The sequence below is a fragment of the Schistocerca americana genome, unplaced genomic scaffold (genome assembly GCF_021461395.2).
Source record: "Schistocerca americana isolate TAMUIC-IGC-003095 unplaced genomic scaffold, iqSchAmer2.1 HiC_scaffold_405, whole genome shotgun sequence".
In the NCBI taxonomy this organism is placed as follows: domain Eukaryota; kingdom Metazoa; phylum Arthropoda; class Insecta; order Orthoptera; family Acrididae; genus Schistocerca; species Schistocerca americana.
In genome coordinates this window covers 127,501-133,113 of record NW_025726132.1, presented here as the reverse complement: position 1 = coordinate 133,113, position 5,613 = coordinate 127,501, and the positions used below count along the sequence as shown (strand labels likewise).

At 58.3% G+C, this 5,613-nt stretch overlaps 3 non-coding genes across 3 annotated transcripts in view; all 3 read left to right on the top strand.

The window, feature by feature from the left end:
• Nucleotides 1-1,418: 1,418 nt before the first annotated feature.
• Nucleotides 1,419-3,325, top strand: LOC124582257. The gene has a single exon (XR_006973835.1). It is a non-coding gene; the product is annotated as a small subunit ribosomal RNA (ribosomal RNA).
• A 353-nt stretch (nt 3,326-3,678) lies between these two features.
• Nucleotides 3,679-3,833, top strand: LOC124582246. Its single transcript, XR_006973825.1, has one exon. It is a non-coding gene; the product is annotated as a 5.8S ribosomal RNA (ribosomal RNA).
• A 188-nt stretch (nt 3,834-4,021) lies between these two features.
• Nucleotides 4,022-5,613, top strand: part of LOC124582261 — a 4,220-nt gene continuing 2,628 nt past the window's right edge. The window contains exon 1 of the ribosomal RNA XR_006973839.1: nt 4,022-5,613. This exon is cut by the window's right edge and continues 2,628 nt beyond it. This is a non-coding gene — a ribosomal RNA (large subunit ribosomal RNA).

Below are 5,613 nucleotides of genomic sequence, written 5' to 3'. Positions count from 1 at the left end.
CTGCACATTGGTCCTCATGTACTGAATGATACATCGTGGTACATGTGTGACCGTACCACGACTGCGCCAACAACGGCGAACCATACGGTCCAAATATTGTGCACTCAGCTACGTGTCGTCTCCCTATAAGAGCTGGATTGCAGTATGGTATGCCGTGGATGGCGATCAGCATGAGCCGTCTGTTGATGTAGTGGCGCGTGTTGTCAGACGTAGTCGTCTCTTCTCACACACCGTGATAGCATGGTGCACTGCGTTCCACATCTGCGACATGCGACAGAGGCCGGTTGACAGTCGTTCGCGCAATGGACATCGCATACGTACGGGGGCCACCTTCACGTGTTCGCGAAGCGTGCACATGTTGTTGCGTGTATGTGGGCAGACATAGTGTGTCGTGACACCTGACACAGGCATGCAACAATCGTTGAATTTGCAAATGGCGATGGACGTCTACGTTTGCTGGTGACGTTACGCAAATGAACAACTGGTAAACGGTTGTGGTGCGGTTGTTCTCGCTAGAGGTGAATCAGTGATGGCGACGATCGGTTGAGCTACCAACCGGTTGTTTCAGCGATACCCACCATGCCCACGAACGTGAATGGCATGTGGGTGTGAAGCGATACGCGGCGGTGGCTGGGTGGGACCGTCCCCGGCCGGTGAGGGGGGGCCTCCCGGCGTGCTGGCCGCGCGGTGCGTGGGCGCACGCGCTACAGCCGGCCTGGTGGGGGCGGCCAGTGGCAGGCGCGCCGGCCCGACGGAGGCGGCAGGCGGCGCAGCTGCGCGCCGGCGCACCCTGCACGCGGCGCCGTGCGGCCAAAGTAGGTCCTCGCGGGCCCGGTGCGAAGCGCGGTGGACATCTGCAGTGTGCTGGTCCGATTGAGGACTGTGTGCGCTGAGGATGCGCCGCCGCCCGGCGCTCGGCGCCGCGACGCCGTCTGCTGCTCGGTCGCCTCTGCGGTTCTCGCAGGTGGTTTGTATCGCAGCTGTGCGGACGTGTTGGCGCGTGCGCTGTGCTGGGAGAGTTTCGCTTCGGCACCCAAGTGGGGCTTTTGTCCTTCTGTGGCGCTGGCGTTGGAGCTGCCGGCCACCGTAGGTGGCGCGTGTTGTCTCCCGCCGGCAATGCCACGACAGCACGCTCCCGGGCCTCTGTCGGCAGCGGCAAGCTCAGTTGGGAGCACGGGTGGTCGCACCTAAAGCGTCTACTCGCCAAACTCCGGGCGATTGCGCCTCTCTCGAACCCGACCAAGTACTTAGGACGGCGCTGCGCGCCGCCGGGACCTGAGAGGGGTTTCGAGGTGTATTGTGCAGGGGAGCTCAGCCTCCTCCTGTTTGCAGAATAATTGAGCGGACGCTTGCGTGTTCGCGCGGGCCCCCCGGGACACACTCCCGGGCGGCCGGCTGCTCAGCTCTAGTTGACGCAGCTCCTGGTTGATCCTGCCAGTAGTCATATGCTTGTCTCAAAGATTAAGCCATGCATGTCTCAGTACAAGCCGCATTAAGGTGAAACCGCGAATGGCTCATTAAATCAGTTATGGTTCCTTAGATCGTACCCACGTTACTTGGATAACTGTGGTAATTCTAGAGCTAATACATGCAAACAGAGTCCGACCAGAGATGGAAGGGACGCTTTTATTAGATCAAAACCAATCGGTCGGCTCGTCCGGTCCGTTTGCCTTGGTGACTCTGAATAACTTTGGGGCTGATCGCACGGTCCTCGTACCGGCGACGCATCTTTCAAATGTCTGCCTTATCAACTGTCGATGGTAGGTTCTGCGCCTACCATGGTTGTAACGGGTAACGGGGAATCAGGGTTCGATTCCGGAGAGGGAGCCTGAGAAACGGCTACCACATCCAAGGAAGGCAGCAGGCGCGCAAATTACCCACTCCCGGCACGGGAGGTAGTGACGAAAAATAACGATACGGGACTCATCCGAGGCCCCGTAATCGGAATGAGTACACTTTAAATCCTTTAAACGAGTATCTATTGGAGGGCAAGTCTGGTGCCAGCAGCCGCGGTAATTCCAGCTCCAATAGCGTATATTAAAGTTGTTGCGGTTAAAAAGCTCGTAGTTGGATTTGTGTCCCACGCTGTTGGTTCACCGCCCGTCGGTGTTTAACTGGCATGTATCGTGGGACGTCCTGCCGGTGGGGCGAGCTGAAGGCGTGCGACGCGCCTCGTGCGTGCTCGTGCGTCCCGAGCGGACCCCGTTGCAATCCTACCAGGGTGCTCTTGAGTGAGTGTCTCGGTGGGCCGGCACGTTTACTTTGAACAAATTAGAGTGCTTAAAGCAGGCAAGCCCGCCTGAATACTGTGTGCATGGAATAATGGAATAGGACCTCGGTTCTATTTTGTTGGTTTTCGGAACCCGAGGTAATGATTAATAGGGACAGGCGGGGGCATTCGTATTGCGACGTTAGAGGTGAAATTCTTGGATCGTCGCAAGACGAACAGAAGCGAAAGCATTTGCCAAGTATGTTTTCATTAATCAAGAACGAAAGTTAGAGGTTCGAAGGCGATCAGATACCGCCCTAGTTCTAACCATAAACGATGCCAGCCAGCGATCCGCCGCAGTTCCTCCGATGACTCGGCGGGCAGCCTCCGGGAAACCAAAGCTTTTGGGTTCCGGGGGAAGTATGGTTGCAAAGCTGAAACTTAAAGGAATTGACGGAAGGGCACCACCAGGAGTGGAGCCTGCGGCTTAATTTGACTCAACACGGAAACCTCACCAGGCCCGGACACCGGAAGGATTGACAGATTGATAGCTCTTTCTTGATTCGGTGGGTGGTGGTGCATGGCCGTTCTTAGTTGGTGGAGCGATTTGTCTGGTTAATTCCGATAACGAACGAGACTCTAGCCTGCTAACTAGTCGCGTGACATCCTTCGTGCTGTCAGCGATTACTTTTCTTCTTAGAGGGACAGGCGGCTTCTAGCCGCACGAGATTGAGCAATAACAGGTCTGTGATGCCCTTAGATGTTCTGGGCCGCACGCGCGCTACACTGAAGGAATCAGCGTGTCTTCCTAGGCCGAAAGGTCGGGGTAACCCGCTGAACCTCCTTCGTGCTAGGGATTGGGGCTTGCAATTGTTCCCCATGAACGAGGAATTCCCAGTAAGCGCGAGTCATAAGCTCGCGTTGATTACGTCCTGCCCTTTGTACACACCGCCCGTCGCTACTACCGATTGAATGATTTAGTGAGGTCTTCGGACTGGTACGCGGCATTGACTCTGTCGTTGCCGATGCTACCGGAAAGATGACCAAACTTGATCATTTAGAGGAAGTAAAAGTCGTAACAAGGTTTCCGTAGGTGAACCTGCGGAAGGATCATTACCGACTAGACTGCATGTCTTTCGATGTGCGTGTCGTGTCGCGCAACACGCTACCTGTACGGCTCGCAGTAGCCGTGCGCCGCGTGCGGAACCACGCGTGCGTCTCAAAACTAACGCCAATGTTGTGTGGTACGAGCGCTGAAGCGCTGGAGCGGCTGGCCTGCGGCAACCTGGCGCCTGGCGCCGGTTTTGAATGACTTTCGCCCGACTGCCTGTCCGCTCCGGTGTGGAGCCGTACGACGCCCATCGGCCGTGAGGCCGTTGGACACAGAACGCTTGAACAGGGGCCGCCACACGCCTACGTCCCGCCTATGCAACTGTCTTGAAAGAGACAGTGGAAACTCAGAAAAAGATCACCCAGGACGGTGGATCACTCGGCTCGTGGGTCGATGAAGAACGCAGCAAATTGCGCGTCGACATGTGAACTGCAGGACACATGAACATCGACGTTTCGAACGCACATTGCGGTCCATGGATTCCGTTCCCGGGCCACGTCTGGCTGAGGGTCGGCTACGTATACTGAAGCGCGCGGCGTTTGCCCCGCTTCGCAGACCTGGGAGCGTCGCGGCCGCCTGTGGGGCCGGCCGCGCCTCCTTAAACGTGCGATGCGCGCCCGTCGCCTGGCGGTTCGCATACCGGTACTTACTCGGTAGCGTGCACAGCCGGCTGGCGGTGTGGCGTGCGACACCTCGTGCAACGACCTCAGAGCAGGCGAGACTACCCGCTGAATTTAAGCATATTACTAAGCGGAGGAAAAGAAAACTAACAAGGATTCCCCCAGTAGCGGCGAGCGAACAGGGAAGAGTCCAGCACCGAACCCGCAGGCTGCCGCCTGTCGTGGCATGTGGTGTTTGGGAGGGTCCACTACCCCCGACGCCTCGCGCCGAGCCAAGTCCAACTTGAATGAGGCCACGGCCCGTAGAGGGTGCCAGGCCCGTAGCGGCCGGTGCGAGCGTCGGCGGGACCTCTCCTTCGAGTCGGGTTGCTTGAGAGTGCAGCTCCAAGTGGGTGGTAAACTCCATCTGAGACTAAATATGACCACGAGACCGATAGCGAACAAGTACCGTGAGGGAAAGTTGAAAAGAACTTTGAAGAGAGAGTTCAAAAGTACGTGAAACCGTTCTGGGGTAAACGTGAGAAGTCCGAAAGGTCGAACGGGTGAGATTCACGCCCATCCGGCCACTGGCCTCCGCCCTCGGCAGATGGGGCCGGCCGCCCGCGCGGAGCAATCCGCGGCGGGGTCGTGTCCGGTTGCCTTTCCACTCGCCGCGGGGTGGGGCCGTTCCGGTGTGCGGTGGGCCGCACTTCTCCCCTAGTAGGACGTCGCGACCCGCTGGGTGCCGGCCTACGGCCCGGGTGCGCAGCCTGTCCTTCCGCGGGCCTCGGTTCGCGTCTGTTGGGCAGAGCCCCGGTGTCCTGGCTGGCTGCCCGGCGGTATATCTGGAGGAGTCGATTCGCCCCTTTGGGCGCTCGGGCTCCCGGCAAGCGCGCGCGGTTCTTCCCGGATGACGGACCTACCTGGCCCGGCCCCGGACCCGCGCCGCTGTTGGCTCGGGATGCTCTCGGGCGGAATAATCGCTCCCGTCAGCGGCGCTTCAGCTTTGGACAATTTCACGACCCGTCTTGAAACACGGACCAAGGAGTCTAACATGTGCGCGAGTCATTGGGCTGTACGAAACCTAAAGGCGTAATGAAAGTGAAGGTCTCGCCTTGCGCGGGCCGAGGGAGGATGGGGCTTCCCCGCCCTTCACGGGGCGGCGGCCTCCGCACTCCCGGGGCGTCTCGTCCTCATTGCGAGGTGAGGCGCACCTAGAGCGTACACGTTGGGACCCGAAAGATGGTGAACTATGCCTGGCCAGGACGAAGTCAGGGGAAACCCTGATGGAGGTCCGTAGCGATTCTGACGTGCAAATCGATCGTCGGAGCTGGGTATAGGGGCGAAAGACTAATCGAACCATCTAGTAGCTGGTTCCCTCCGAAGTTTCCCTCAGGATAGCTGGTGCTCGTACGAGTCTCATCCGGTAAAGCGAATGATTAGAGGCCTTGGGGCCGAAACGACCTCAACCTATTCTCAAACTTTAAATGGGTGAGATCTCCGGCTTGCTTGATATGCTGAAGCCGCGAGCAAACGACTCGGATCGGAGTGCCAAGTGGGCCACTTTTGGTAAGCAGAACTGGCGCTGTGGATGAACCAAACGCCGAGTTAAGGCGCCCGAATCGACGCTCATGGGAAACCATGAAAGGCGTTGGTTGCTTAAGACAGCAGGACGGTGGCCATGGAAGTCGGAA